The sequence below is a fragment of the Culex pipiens genome, chromosome 3, assembly GCF_016801865.2.
Source record: "Culex pipiens pallens isolate TS chromosome 3, TS_CPP_V2, whole genome shotgun sequence".
NCBI lineage: Eukaryota > Metazoa > Arthropoda > Insecta > Diptera > Culicidae > Culex > Culex pipiens.
Window position 1 is genome coordinate 116823631 of NC_068939.1, and position 15887 is coordinate 116839517.

At 35.1% G+C, this 15887-nt stretch overlaps 1 protein-coding gene across 8 annotated transcripts in view; it reads right to left on the reverse strand.

The window, feature by feature from the left end:
* The window catches only part of LOC120425707 (ras-specific guanine nucleotide-releasing factor 2-like), a 420283-nt gene that overhangs the window by 126897 nt on the left and 277499 nt on the right, over nucleotides 1–15887 (reverse strand). The gene's annotated exons all lie outside the window — the stretch shown is intronic.

Genomic DNA, 15887 nt, shown 5'->3' on the forward strand with positions numbered 1-15887 from the left:
TTTTCGCCCATTCTGGAAATTTTTGAAAAGTTGACATTTTATGTCCCCTTAAACATATCAGAAAATGAAACAAATTAAAAATAGTGTTTTTTTGCAAATCAAGTTTTAGTGACAAAAAGTGAAATTAAAAATCACTAAAAAAATTATACAGGGTAATTTTTTTTTCAGTGTAGTCGTTTACCATACCCACTAGCGTGCACAGGGTGGGGCAACATGGGGCAACTGCCCCACCATCTTCAGAATTTTTTTTCTAAATTTGGTCAGGGGGTGTCCACAAATGACGTATTTTTCAAAACGTTCATATTATTGCCCCACCTTCCTCAAAGAGCTGGGCACGCTTGTGTTCATACCTACAACTTTGCTCAAGACACCAAATCGATCAAAAAATTCCTTCAAAAGATACAGATTTTTGAATTTTCATTAATCATTTTTGTATGGACAGCTGGAAAATTAAATGTACAAACTAATGATGCAAATTGACTTCTTTGGGAATACCGAAGGCACCAAAAAAGTTTCAGCCGGATTAAAATTAAGAAATTAAAGATCGATTTCATAGAGAACTGCTCAATAATAGACTACAAAATGTAAACAATAACAAGCACGATTTGTTTAGTTGACCATTCTGTGCATTGTCCCGAAGTTTGGTTGTCGGAGTCCCGAGTCATGATTACAAATATTTACGTTAGTCAGGCTCATACGTGTGTCAAATGCAGTGATGGAATAATCTTCATCAAAAGAAGATCATTTCGCACTCTTGAGAGATTTGCTTCGTTATAAAATTCAATAAAAAAGGATCGGCGATAATTTTTAAGCACTTCGGAGGCAGAATAATTTTATAGCTGATAAAAAATTGCTTTGGAAAAATGAATTTTTGATGTTTTTCCAGTTTAGCCAATTGTCGCACTTACATCAATTTTTAGCTTGTCTCAAGTTAACACGACATGATTGAAACTTCTTTTATATGAAAATTAACAACAATGCACGGAGTTTTTTCGGTTTTTATTGAATATCTCGGTATTGAAATCTGTGAAGGCCAAAAAGAGAGGCATTGAGAGCTGCACAAAATGGCGTTCTTAACTCAATTGCACGTGAGACAAGTTAGCACGACAGCGACGATCTATAGGTATTGAAATACATTAATAGACACTGGAACGGGACGGCTGGATAGAGTTTTCTTTTTGAGTGTTTACGTTTGTATTCTTCTTCTGTTTCTTGCAAGAAAATTCGTTGTTGTTTATTTTTTCCTCGCAGATTTTTTGAATTTGGCTGTTAAAATTTGCGGTTGGACGTGGGTGGAGAATCCTGACTCGAGATCACGCTCGAGGTAATTGATATGATACGATCACTTACTTCAATCTAAAAAAAAATCCTTAAAAGCCTGCAAGTAATTAAATGGGAGGGGAGATTTTTTCTTATATCTACTCCTGTCGTTGTCCCGTTACGCAAAGAAAGTAAATAAATCTTTCCCAGTTCCTCAAAGAGGAGCACACTTAAAGAGTATCGGGGCAGGCATTTACAAAGCGAATTCAGCGGCAGTTTTTACTCAACTAATGTTGTTAGTGCAAAAGTTAACATTCCATAGGTCGCACGCTCTAAGGTGTCAGAATCGAAAGAAATGGCCGACAAAAATTCAAATTTGTACCAATTCATTCACTTCAAAGAGTAAAAAGTTTGGTATTCAATTTGTGGCAACGTGTTGAAATGAAAATGTATGAAAAAAAAAAACAAATAGGATAAACTGTGGCCATTTTTCTCGTTTGCTTTTTAAATCCAGTTCTACGATGTTATTCCGTCACGCCACATTTTAAATTCACGGGAAGCACAGGTTTAATATAGTTCAATCTAGATGACATTTCTATGTAACTTGCAAAAAAAAACAATAGTTTTAAATGGATAAAAGAATCGTCAGTTTATGAAATTGAATTCAAATTGTTTTATTTTTTTTTTCAACAGTTCGCTCTTGGACTTCGGAGAGTAAAGTCACGTTTCTCGAAGAGTGCGCGTACAAGCAGATTATTGGTGGTGCACACAGGGTGTGTTACCCATCTATCTCTTTCTAACAAAGCGGAATTAAACCAACGGAAAGATCAAAATGGAGACTCGAAAGAAAACGCTGAAGATCCTGTTTGCGACCGGTGCCAAGGTGCCGTCCTACCTCGAGGTCTTGAAATTCATGTCGACCGGTGTAAAGATACCAGCCACTGACGTACATTCGGTGTACAAAGATGAAAACGACCAGAAATTCTACATCAAGTTTATGGACGAGAACAGCTACAACAGGTTCTGCAACTCGGTAGAGGATCAGTATTGGTTCCGGTTCGATGACGGGTCAAGGTCTCCGGTGCAACTGGAGTTGGCCAGCAGGCAGTTCAAATACATCCGGCTTTTCAACCTGCCACCGGAGACGGAGGAAAAGGAAATCGCTATGGCGCTTAGTAAGTTCGGGAAGATTCGGCAACACGTACGGGAGAAGTATCCTCAAGACCTGGGCTACCACGTGTTCATCGGCATCCGTGGCGTTTACATGGAGGTCGAGAAAGAAATACCAGCCAACATGTACATCGCCCATTTCCGAGCAAGGGTGTATTATGACGGATTGAAAAATCGTTGCTTCTTCTGCAAAGCTGAAGGGCACATGAAGGTCGAATGCCCTAAGCTGGCCAGTCTCAGGGTCAACGCTGAAACTGGTGGTCAGCGTTCGTACAGTAGCGTAACAGCAAATTTGGCGATCGCAAACAGCAGTACGATCGAGCCAGACAACACGCTCACCATGACAACGCTTCCGCTTACATCACCACCAGCACGACCCAAGATGCCAATGCAGCCGCAAGAGGGAGATGGCGCAAGCTCAGCGAAGATCAGTACACCAGCAAACAATCCATTTGTAACACTAACACCAGCGGAAGTTCTGATGGAGACGCCAGTACCACGACCAGAGGAGACGACGAACAACCAGGCGTCGGCGGCGACGACGACGGAGAGACCAGAGGAGACGACGAACAACCAGGCGTCGGCGGCGACGACGACGGAGACGCCGAATAAGCCGGTGGATGCGACGGCGACGGTAGTGACGCCGAAGGAGACATCGGCTGCTGAAGCAGAACGATCGGGACACGATGGGATGATTATCGACGGCGAGCAGTTGATGGTGGACGAAGCCATCAAGGGGACAGCGGAAGGGGAGGGAAAACTGGAGTTGAAAAAGCGACCGATAGAAACGAGTTTGTCGCTCGGCAGCAATGATTCGGATCTAGGGCAAGGTAAGGGAAGCAATAGTAAGAAAAAACGTGGCGCTCAGGGCCAAGGTAAGGGCAAGGGGAAGGGAAGGGGGAAGTGAGGAGGGCTAAATGTTGAATATCTTTTCACACTCGACTTATTTCTTCCTTTGATGGACATCTATGAGTCCAGCCATGAATACGTTCAAGAAGTGTTCTTTGCGTTTGATTACGTTTGACATGATAGTCTAGATATTCATGCACTCTACTAAGATTAATCCATCCTTCTAATGCCTTTTATTCGAAAATTTGCAACCGTTAACCTGAACGCTATTAGCAGTAAATTAAAATTGTCTTTGTTTAAAGATTTCGTTTGGAATAACGACCTCGATTTTGTATTTGTTCAAGAAGTTGCTGTTGAAAATTTTAATTTTTTATCTTCCCACACTGCACTTGTTAACATAAGTGTAGATGGTAAAGGAACTGGAATTTTAGTTCGAAAAAATATTGACTATTCAAACGTCATTATGAATAGCAATGGCAGGATAACATCTGCAGAAATTGATGGAATAAATTTTATTAATATCTATGCACACTCGGGATCCAAATTTAAGAAAGAAAGAGATAAGCTGTTCACAGAAGATATTTTAATTCATTTATCAGAAACTAAAGAAAATGTATTGCTGGGAGATTTCAATTGCATAATTGACAAAAACGATTCAAACAGTTCCATAAAAAATGTGAGTAACGGACTTAAAAATATGACTTCATCGTTAACTTTGATTGACATTGAATTAAATCACAATAAAAATAGAATATTTACTTTTGTTCGAGGAAACTCAAAATCTAGGTTAGATCGCATCTATGCTTCAAAAGAATTTGCAGAAAATGTAAGATCTGTAGAAACTATTGCTGTTGCTTTTTCGGATCACCACAGCGTAGTTTTGAAACTTGAAATTGGTCATCAATTTATAAATTTTTATGGACGTGGATACTGGAAAATTAATTCTTTTTTACTAAATGACCCAGATATAATAGACAAATTTAAAAAAAGTATACTGAATTGAAACTGAGAAACTCTTATTCAAATTTAAATTTTTGGTGGAATACCGTTTTTAAAAGTAATGCAAAATCTTTTTTTAAAAAAGAAAATTTTCTTTCAAATCAGCAGTCGGCACGAGAGAAAAGTTTCTACTATAATTGTTTGAATGAAATAGTACAGAAGCAAGAACAAAATATCGATTGTTCAAATGAATTATCGGTAGTGAAATCCAAATTAATGGAACTCGAACAACGGCGTTTGAGTTAAAATTAAATTCAAATTAAAAGCGGAAACATTACATGCCGATGAAAAACTATCACTGTTTCAAGTTACATCTTTTATTAACCGTTCTTCAACATCCAATCTGATTAAACTTAGAATTAATGATGAGATAACATCTGATATTAAAAAATTAAAGAATGAAATTTATCACCATTACTCTCAAAAGTTTCAAAATCAGCACGTTAACAACACTGATGCAGAAACGGTTTTAGGATATTTAAATAAAAAACTTGAAATCAATGACAAAATCCATCTAAACAGACCAATAGAAATTTATGAAATTGAAAATGCTTTAAAAAATGCTTCTAGCAGAAGTTCACCAGGACCAGATGGCCTAAGTTACGAATTTTATTCCATTTTCTTCGATGTTGTGAAAGATGACCTTTTAAATTTATTTAACGATTATTTAGTTAATGAGGAATATCCACCTGCGTTGTTTACAGCGGGGGTGATAACTCTCATCCCTAAAGTAGGAGATAAATATGATTTACAAAACAAACGTCCTATTAGTATGCTGAACACTGATTACAAATTGTTCACTAAAATATTGTGGAACCGGATACAACCCATGATGAAAAACGTTTTGGGTGCGGAACAAGCAGCTTGTGTAGAAGATAATTCCTGCATTACAAATTTACGTTTATTGAGAAATATTTTAGTAAAAGCGAATAAGTCAAAAAAGTTTAAAGGAGCAATTTTAAGTCTTGATCTTGAAAAAGCGTTTGATCGCGTAGATCATAATTTCCTTTGGAAGGTGTTGAAGAAAATTGATTTTCCTGATGAATTCATTAATTGTCTAAAAAAACTCTACAAAAATGCAACCTCAACCGTTTTGTTCAATGGTTTTTTGACGGAGCCGTTCCAAATTTTAAGCTCAGTGAGGCAAGGGTGTCCTCTTAGTATGGCGCTTTTTGCTTTTTATATAGAACCGCTTATTAGAATGATTGATCAGAATATTAATGGTGTGTTAATTGATAACAGATTTCTTAAAGTAGTAGCATATGCAGATGACATCAACATTTTTGTTAAAAATGATAGCGAGTTTGATATTATACTGCAACTTGTTCATTATTACAGTTTGTATTCAAAGATTAAACTTAACTTGTTCAAATCACAGTTTTTAAGATTCAACAGTTGCATGATTGGCCCTCAACAAATTAAAGAAGTAGATGATTTAAAAATTTTAGGAGTACATTTTTCACAAAGTTTTGATAAAACGATCGATCAAAATTATAACGGAATTATAAAATTTATTAATATCAGCTTATTACAACAATATTCTAGAAGATTGAATTTATTCCAGAAAGTTTATGTGCTAAACACATACATTTTATCCAAACTATGGTATGTAGCGCAAGTATTTCCTCCTGATAATAAACATTTGGCTTCTTTGCGGTCCATATGTGGGAAGTTTTTATGGAAAGGACATTTTTACAAAGTTGAAAGAAATGAATTGTATTTACCGGTTTCGAAAGGAGGCATTGCTCTTTTAGACGTAGAATGTAAAACAAAATCACTTTTTATTAAAAACATATTATTTGGTAAGTCAGATGAACTTGATACGTTCATGATAAACCAATTAGTTAACAAAAATTTAACGCGAAATACAAGAGAGTGGCTTCAAGAAGCGGAGGTTCTGAAAAATGAAAATCATTTGAACACTAGTAAGAAATTATATGATTATTTTATTGAAAGTAAGAAAATTGAAATTAAAAAGCAAAAAGAAAATCCCCACTTGCAGTGGAATACACTTTTTGAAAATACCAACAAGAACTTCTTGTCAACTACAGCGAAATCTTATTTATTTATGGCCTCACGAGATATAATTCCATGCAACTCAAAATTATTTCGTCATGGAGTAAAGGGTACAGAATCACCTTTTTGCGAATTGTGTGGTGCCCAGGATACTGTAGAACACAGGTTTAAAGACTGTGTACATTCAAAAATAATTTGGACTTGGTTAAATAATGTAGTAATTAACAAATTAAAATTTAAAGTTAAAGATGCAGAAGAGGTTTTGTGGTGTGATTTCAATGATCAAAATGTAAAATTGAAAGCAGCGTTGTGGTTAACTGTTGAAAGTTTAGCGTATTGTTTGCAGACGTTTGGCGAAGGAACGTTGGATGAGTTGAAAAGTAGATTGTGTGAATCGCGGTGGAATAGTAGAGAAATTTTCAAAAAGCACTTCAAACATTTTTTGAATGTATTCTAGGTAGTAGTGTAAAATAAAAAGTTGTTGAGTGTGGGGAGATATTTTTGAGTCAGTTTGAGCCACAGTAGGATAATAGAGAATAGATAGTCATGTGATTGTAAAATGTATTTTCATTGCTGCCAATAAAAAGTTACTTCATAAAAAAAAAAAAAAAAAAAAAAAAAAACCCAAATTAGAATACTTCTGATTTTCTCCTCATAAGAAAGGTATGGTTTAGGTTGACAGAAGCGGCCATGTTTAAAGTGGTTTAGTTTGACAATAGGTTTTTTTCTCTTTGTTTATCCCATCCCAGAATAGACAGTTCCAGCACATGTTATTTGAAGGACTCACCTATATAACACCCCCCCCCCCCCCTCTTTTCCTGATGTCTTTGTGGAAAGACCATTTCCAAAGGTTTTCACACCATTTACAAAGTATTGCTATGTTTCTAGGAATATTCAGCATTCAAAATTATAGCATGTTGTTTGAATCTAAAAAGCATTCATTTCAGATGAATTTGAGAAAGATGCAAAGCACATAAAATTTCTATGGAATTTCCACCGTAATTATTTATGTTTCATAACTGGTTCAATGTTTTCAGCCTGTTTAAATGAAATAAACAATAATGTAGAATGCCACGGCTAACAACACTTACACAGAGTGTTATTTTGATATAATTATTTCGAAGAATAAATAGCTACATTGTTCCCTTTTCGAACAGAACAGAAAAGCTGGAAACAGCTCCTAGTACTGTTGAAACAAAGCAAAAATGCCAGTTAATTGCAATGTTTCCACTAAATTCTACGAATGAACACACAGCATCACGAAATACGCAACCATGGAATCCCGTTTGATGGTTTTTTTTTTCATTGATACACGGAACCGTGGCAGAGGTGGGCGGATGGTAATATTCCAGGTAATTAACAGGAGCAGCGAATGGGCCGATGAAAAATGAGCACCCATAAAGAATGTGACTTGGAATGCTTTTTCCTCCCGGGGGCGACCCCGCAACCGTTCGGCCCACCTATATCTTCCCAGAGGACGCAGAAAACGCAGTTTTTCCTTGGCTTTTTCCTCCGGGCAATAAATTATGGCCCGCCGAAAAGGGACTGAAATAGTTTCGCCATAATTCACATCGAACGTCACTTGGGGTGTTTTTTTTTCTTGCTCTTCCTACAAGGATGATGACGCTGATTGCTAAAATAAAACAAACTAATGGAATTAATTAGCCAGAAATTGCGAAAGAGAACTGAATAAAGCAATTTCCTTGTGTCTCTGTTTTGCGCGTTTGTTGCGATTTATAATTATTATGCTACGAAATATCATATACCTTTTAACAATTTGAAATCCCAAAAAAACGCCCATCAAAACACCTTTCAAATCGTACGATTTTACTGCACACATTAAATTACCCACCAAATCCCAATGGTTTACTATTATGACTTCAAAGGTGTCGTTGCGTCCTCTTCGTCGGCTGCATAACAATGTTAACGTCAACGCTCGTACATCACCACCACCATTACTCCCACACTTAACTAGTCGTAAAACCTGAATCTGATCCTCGAGCCCAACCAGAGCGCCACTCGATGGAGTTGTGTGGCCACCCAAAAAGTCAGTGCCGATGAGTGCTTTGGAACCACCACGTGGGGGAGGGCACGTGTCTGTACGGTTTGTGGGGCTTTGGGATTGGTGGTCTGGAAAGCAGTCAGCTTCCGATATTGTTTAAAAACCAACATTATTATGAATTCACTGGTTATGTAGAATTCACTTTGAGAATGACTTTAATTGATTTATGATTTATATTGTTCAGATGATTCATAAAAATCCGATTTTTACAAATGCTTAACTTTCGGAAGACATCTACTTACTCTATGTCCTTAACTTTCTCGTTGGGAGCAGATGTTAATCGAACCCAGAACCATTCGCTTACAAAGCGATTACCGTAACCATTTAGCCACAGCTGCTCCCCCTGATTACTGCAAGCAGTGTTGCCAGGTCAAAATTAGAAAAATCTGACATTGTATCGATTAATAATCTAGATAAATCTGCAGAGCAATTTTCTACGAAATCGCCGATTTCGTCCATTTTTATTTTTGTACTTTTTTATTTGGCTCAAACTTTGTGGGGCCCTTCTCTATGACCAAAGAAGCTATTTTGTGTCATTGGTTCACACATACAAGTCCCCCTACAATTTTGGCAGCTGTAACTTTTGATTGAATTTTCTGATCAATTTGGAGTCTTGGGCAAAGTTGTAAGTATTGTTGAGGACTTGAGGGTGACGATTCTCGAGATTTTCAATTTCCCGGGAATCTAGAGTTGAATTTGGCCATGTCCCGGGAATTCCCGGGACCCGGGAGTTTTTTTACTATGCCAATAGTGGCATAATTTAAAAAGAAAAGTATAAAATTCGTTACTCATTCGTTAAATGAGGTATCCTCATAATTTAGAGGAACTATATAGTTTACTTTAATAGTTTAAAATGTTTACGAATCATAATTCGCACTGAGTGATTTTTCAAATGTTGACAAACTTGTTCCAAGAACTTCTTATTGTTAAATTTTTGTGAAGTAAAAGATAGCTAATATATAATTTCCCAGTATCGAGCTTCTTGCAATATGATAAATAACGACTCAAAACAACAATTTAAGCTTTTTTCATCACAGTTATCAGGATCTTACAGTGGCGAATCTTAACTTTACAAAGATTACCGCTCCAGAGTTTTACAAAATATAATTAATATTGAGGTTGATGTGAAACATAAAATGGCCTTTTACACAAAAAAAAGAAATTACCTTGATACAGCGAAATTACCTTAGGTACTAAGAAATAAAAAAAAAATATAAGCATTGCACAGTGTTCGGAATGGCAAAATTAAGTGGAATAAATTGATAACTCCTTTATTTGACGTCCTAGCGAAATGGTGTCTTCGGAAGAGTTGTTGTACTTGATAAGGGCTATCTTTTGAAGTTATTGACATACAGGGTGACGACCTTCCAGGGTGTCAACCAAAAACTAACTTTGTTGGATGACGTTGTAGGGCTTTGGTGTCTTCGGCAAAGTTGTAGAGGAGAAAATTTCATGAAAGTTTGTTGAAGGCGCCAAATTTGTAGCTCTTAATCTACTCGAGATATACGCCATTTTTGCAAAAATGGTCCAAAAAAGCACTTTTTTGGTGATGACTCAAAATGTTAGCATTTTAGCGGCCTACTAGGGGAAATATACCCATTTTAATCACACTAAGCCGTTCGACCAATTCTCATCACTTTTGCTGTTTTCCGCTATTAAATCAACATTTTCAGATGTTTCGTCAATGGAGAGTTGCTTGCTCACTTTTATTTGAGCTATTTATTACTTTGGAACAGTCAAAAACACTTTATATAAGCTGTAATTCACGATCAAAGTGCTGATAGGTCAATAATAGAAATAGGCTGAGAAAGGGTATAGTTCCCCTATGTTCTAAAGAGTTGTTTATGAAATAAAATTACACATCTTTGCCGAAGACAGCAAAATGTTTTGAGCCTTTATTGAGGAGTTATAACAATTTTTAGGTGATTTTGAGCCTATTTTCAAGTTGCTATGTTTTCAAAATGGCGCATTTTGGCGCAAAACCGAACAATGCACCTGAAAGTACTCACTTTCAACTACATTTCCTGAAAATATCTCCGTGTCTATCGGTGTCTATTTTTAGATAACTCAATTTTAGTTTGACTGTTTTTAATCAATTTATTTATAATTTTTAAGCGGAATCTTATTGAAAACGTGGTAATAATCGGTAAATTGAAGGGTAAATTGATCGATTATTATGGAAAAAACTATGTCTATGAAAAAATACGACAACCTTTCTGAATTGACCAAGTATAAAAAGAAATACTTAATTTCAAATACGAACAATTACTTAAAATTTTAATGTGCATTATTTTTGGGCTATATATGTTTTCATTCATAATTTTAGAATGTGTGTCATAATTAAAGCATAAATAATGTATTTTCCATAATAATCGATCAATTTACCCTTCAATTTACCGATTATTACCACGTTTTCAATAAGATTCCGCTTAAAAATTATAAATAAATTGATTAAAAACAGTCTAACTAAAATTGAGTTATCTAAAAATAGACACCGATAGACACGGAGATATTTTCAGGAAATGTAGTTGAAAGTGAGTACTTTCAGGTGCATTGTTCGGTTTTGCACCAAAATGCGCCATTTTGAAAACATAGCAACTTGAAATTAGGCTCAAAATCACCTAAAAATTGTTATAACTCCTCAATAAAGGCTCAAAACATTTTGCTGTCTTCGGCAAAGATGTGTAATTTTATTTCATAATCAACTCTCCAGAACATAGTAGGCCGCTAAAATGCTAACATTTTGAGTTATCACCAAAAAAGTGCTTTTTTGGACCATTTTTGCAAAAATGGCGTATATCTCGAGTAGATTAAGAGCTACAAATTTGGCGCCTTGGACAAACTTTCATGAAATTTTCTCCTCTACAACTTTGCCGAAGACATCAAAGCCCTACAACGTCATCCAACAAAGTTAGTTTTTGGTTGACACCCTGGAAGGTCGTCACCCTGTATGTCAATAACTTCAAAAGATAGCCCTTATCAAGTACAACAACTCTTCCGAAGACACCATTTCGCTAGGACGTCAAATAAAGGAGTTATCAATTTATTCCACTTAATTTTGCCATTCCGAACACTGTGCATTGCTATGCTCGAGAAAAGATATGGAATTTGAACTTATCTTGAAAAAGCTATAACCTCTTAGAAATAATAAATAAAAAATTATTTCTAGAGTTTTTTTTATAACGTCCTATAAACATATGAAATCCAATATCATATAGGACATTAAAAAAACACTGGATTTATTTAAAAAAAACATTAAATTTCATTTCTGGAGTGCAACTGCCAAAAATGTTTTAAGGTAAATTTTGGAGTCCAAATTTTTTTTGTCTTCTCTCGATTATAGTTATTAGAATTTTTGACAAGTTAAAATTTAAAAAAAATATGAATAGAAAGATTAGAGAAACACTGGTTTATTCGAGCTTGAACATCGAACATTAAACATCCAATGTTCCAAACAATTTTGAATTTTTGAAATAATTCTTGATTAGTTTATATAATTATAATATAATAACTATTGAATTTAAGTTTAAAATTTCCCGGGAGTCTCGACCGAATTTCCCGGGAATCGAGAGGTCCAAAAATGGTCGATTTCTCGGGAATTTTTTCCCGGGAATTCCCGCTCGTCACCCTCTAGTTGAGGACTATTGAGAAAAAAATAGGTACACGGAAAAAAATGCCGATTTTCAAATCTGGAGTTTTTTTTTAAAGGTCCAATAAACCAAATTTCCAGTTTTTGCTTTTTAGGTGTTTTTAAAACCGCCTTGAGTCAGGGGTAGAGCGTCCAATTTCCCGGGGTTACAAAATTCCCGGGAAACGGGAAATTTTCAACAAATTTCCCGGGAAATCCCGGGAATTCCCGGGAAATTTGAAATTTTACGAAAATTATTATTATCCTGTTTCTGATTAATCTTTTGCAACGAAATTGTATAGAACAGCAACTTTAATGGTCAAAATGAGTGAGAGGATCAATAAATGGCTTGACTGCTTGTAAAAAATCATGCAACTTTGAGAAAATATATAAACTTTCTAATTTTTAAATCTTTTAAATCGTCCCAAATGAAAGAAAATATGATTAGTATTTATGTTGAGAAGGATTTTTTTAAATCAAAGTGTTTGGACAGTGAAAATCTATGCTCCACAACCATAAAATTGCTTTTTAATTTGTCACAGTGACCAGAAAGTTAAAATAAAAAAACCAAAAAATTCAACTTGTGAATAAATAAATAATCATTGAATTTACCTTGAAAATCTAATTCCTAGCGCTTTTTAACTTGAAACACTATTTTCAACTAGGAAATTTGATACGAAGTTGTTTTTTAATGGTTTTTCATGGTTTTATGATATGATTTTAGTTATATGGTATTCAGCCTAATAAATCAATTAGATTAAAATAATTTTGAGTATTTGAAAGTGGTTGAAATTCAACGATATTTTTTCTTATATAAATAAATTTATAACTTCAATCAAAATTTTCTCACACAAACCTTTTTTAAAAATTTAATTATATCAGTTCAATTTCCATCCAACATGTTCAAGGTAAATAAAGTCAAACAAATCTCAATGTTGATATTGGCCGGAAGATGTACATATCTTATTTTCAAATTATATTACAAAAAAAAAAAACAAAAAAAAAGGTTGTCAAAAATAAAATAGTTAATATTCATTCAATAACAGCGTAACTGTTGTTGCCCAACATATAAGCAAACAATATTCCTAGTGATGAATACTTCAGAAATAAATATTATCTGAATTAAACCTTGACAGGAAATTTACAGACAATCTGATTTGTTCAATATGAATCAGGTTCTCCAATTATTATTTTTTGTATAATTTCAAAACATTGGTGCCAAAAAGGTAGGAAAGTGTATACTTCTGCTTGTATTTCGGGAATTCCCGGGAAATTCACAAATTTCCCGGGAAACGGGAAATATTTTTATCCGGGAAATCCCGGGACGGGAAATTGGACGCTCTAGTCAGGGTATTAAAAAACACCCAAAAAGGAAAAACTGAAAATTTGGTTTATTGGTCCTTTTAAAAAAAACTCCAGCAATTAACATTTTCATCACAAAAACTCAATTTCCCAAAAACGTAGGAGCGGCCGTGGCTGACTGGCTACGGTGTTCGCTTTGTACGCGAATGGTCCTGGGTTCGATTCCCATCTGCTCCCAACGAGAAAGTATAGGAAATATTAATCTTGAAACTCTGAACATGAACGAAAAATCTAAGTCGCTCGAGTCGGGGTTCGATCCCCCGTCCTTTGGATTGGTAAGCAAAAATGCTAACCACTAGGCCATCGCGACTTGGTGATGATTGGAATCAGGAATACTGTTACTATCAACTATATACGCGCTGGGTCCTTGTCCATTTGACAAGGGTTCGGAAGTTCTAAATAACGTTTGAATCCGATTGATGCAAACGTTCTTCAGGGCGGGGCTTGTCGATAAAGCTGAAGTACCTCACGCTCGGCTAGCCAGCGTAGAAATGGGTCACCAAAGCTCGGCAGAGCTAACACCTTCCAGATGCCTATGCGAGTTATTTGCATGTATAGAATGTAGATCTAAAAATACATGGAAACAACTCAATTTGTAAGAAACGACCGCGTGGTCCCGTTTGGTTGGTTGCACACACACACACACACACACACACACACACACACACACACACACACACACACACACACACACACACACACACACACACACACACACAAACTCAATTTCCCAAAAACGTATTTTTTGATTTTCGAGATTTTTTAATTTGTTTTAGGGGACAAAACCCGCAACTTTTGAGCCATAGAGAAGTATGGTAAAAAAATCTGCTGCCAAGTATAAATTTTTGAAAAAATAGTGATTTTTGGAAAAAATCGAAATTAAACATAAAAACAAATTTGACCGCAATTTTTAATGTAAAATTGAATTTACAATCGAAAAGTGCTTCACAGATTTTTTGATAAAAGGCTCCGTTGTTTTGAAATTAATACTAACATTTTAAAAGCACGTAATATAGAATGTTTGGCCCATTATTTAAAATTTTTAATCGTGGTTCAAAAAAATTCAAAATATTGTTTTCGAAAAATTGGAAAATTTCACGAATGCTTCATATTTCATCATTGAAAATTGGACCGGATGTCGACATTAGAAAATGGTGGGTTGTTTTGGTAAGACTTAAACAACTTCAATTTTTATGTTTTTTTTTCTTTTACGCTGCTGTATCTCAGCAACCAGAGGTCCAATCTTTAATGTCTCTTAGACAATTTCATAGCAAATTTTCTGAACCCTTCAAAAAAAAAAATTTTTCAGGGATGATCTCATGGTCACTGCTTTTAAAAATTGAAAAACTGCAAATATTTTTGATTTTAAACTTTTGGTGGCTCTATCTTTCAAACGGAGCCCTTTATCAAATAATCTGTCGAGTACTTTTCGATTGCAAATTCATTTTTAATAAAAGAATGAGGTCAATTGATTTTGGCATAACATTTTGATTTTTTTTTCCAAAAATCACTATTTATTCAAAAATTAATTTTTTGACCAAACTTCTCAAAAGTTGTGGGTTTTTGTCCCCTAAAACATCAAAATATCTAGAAAATCAAAATGGACAGCTGCCAAAATTGTATGGAGACTTGTATGGGTGAACCAATGACACAAAAAAGCTTCTTTGGTTTTTGGGAAAGCCCGCACAAAGTTTGAGCCAAATAAAAAAATTCAAATAAAATCCATTTCCGGTTTTGGTAGAGAGTTGCTCTGCATACGAAATCTAACAATTATAAATGGTGAACAGGGTTACCAGGTCTAAACAGGAAAAAAATCTTGAAAAACCTGACAAGGCACTTTTCTCAAATAATAAGCAATTTTGTGTTCACAACCGGTGTATTTTCCCTTTTTATACATTATGAACAAAATACATCTAATTAATTAAGTGTGGAAGAAATAAAAAATATTTTTTCCAATTGCCACTCAATGCTAGATTTATCTGGCAACCTGGCACCCATGATGGTGAAGTGGAGGAAGGATATGGGTAATTCTCCGCCAACTCACACAGCAGTTGACCCGACCCCTCTTCGATTTGCGTGAAACTTTGTCCTAAGGGGTAACTTGTGTCCCTGATCACGAATCTGAGGTCCGTTTTTTTATATCTCGTGACGGAGGGGCGGTACGACCCCTTTCATTTTTGAACATGCGAAAAAAGAGGTATTTTTTAATAATTTGCAGCCTGAAACGGCGATGAGATAGAAATTTGGTGTCAAAGGAACTTTTATGTAAAATTAGAATCCCGATTTGATGGCGTACTCAGAATTCCGAAAAAACGTTTTTTTCATCGAAAAAACACTATAAATATTTTAAAAAATTCTCCCATTTTCCGTTACTCGACTGTAACATTTTTTGGAACATATCATTTTATTGGAAATTTAATGTACTTTTCGAATCTACATTGACCCAGAAGGGTCATTTTTTCATTTAGAACAAAATTTTTCATTTTAAAATTTCGTGTTTTTTCAGACAATTACAAAAATTTTGATATATAGACATAAGGG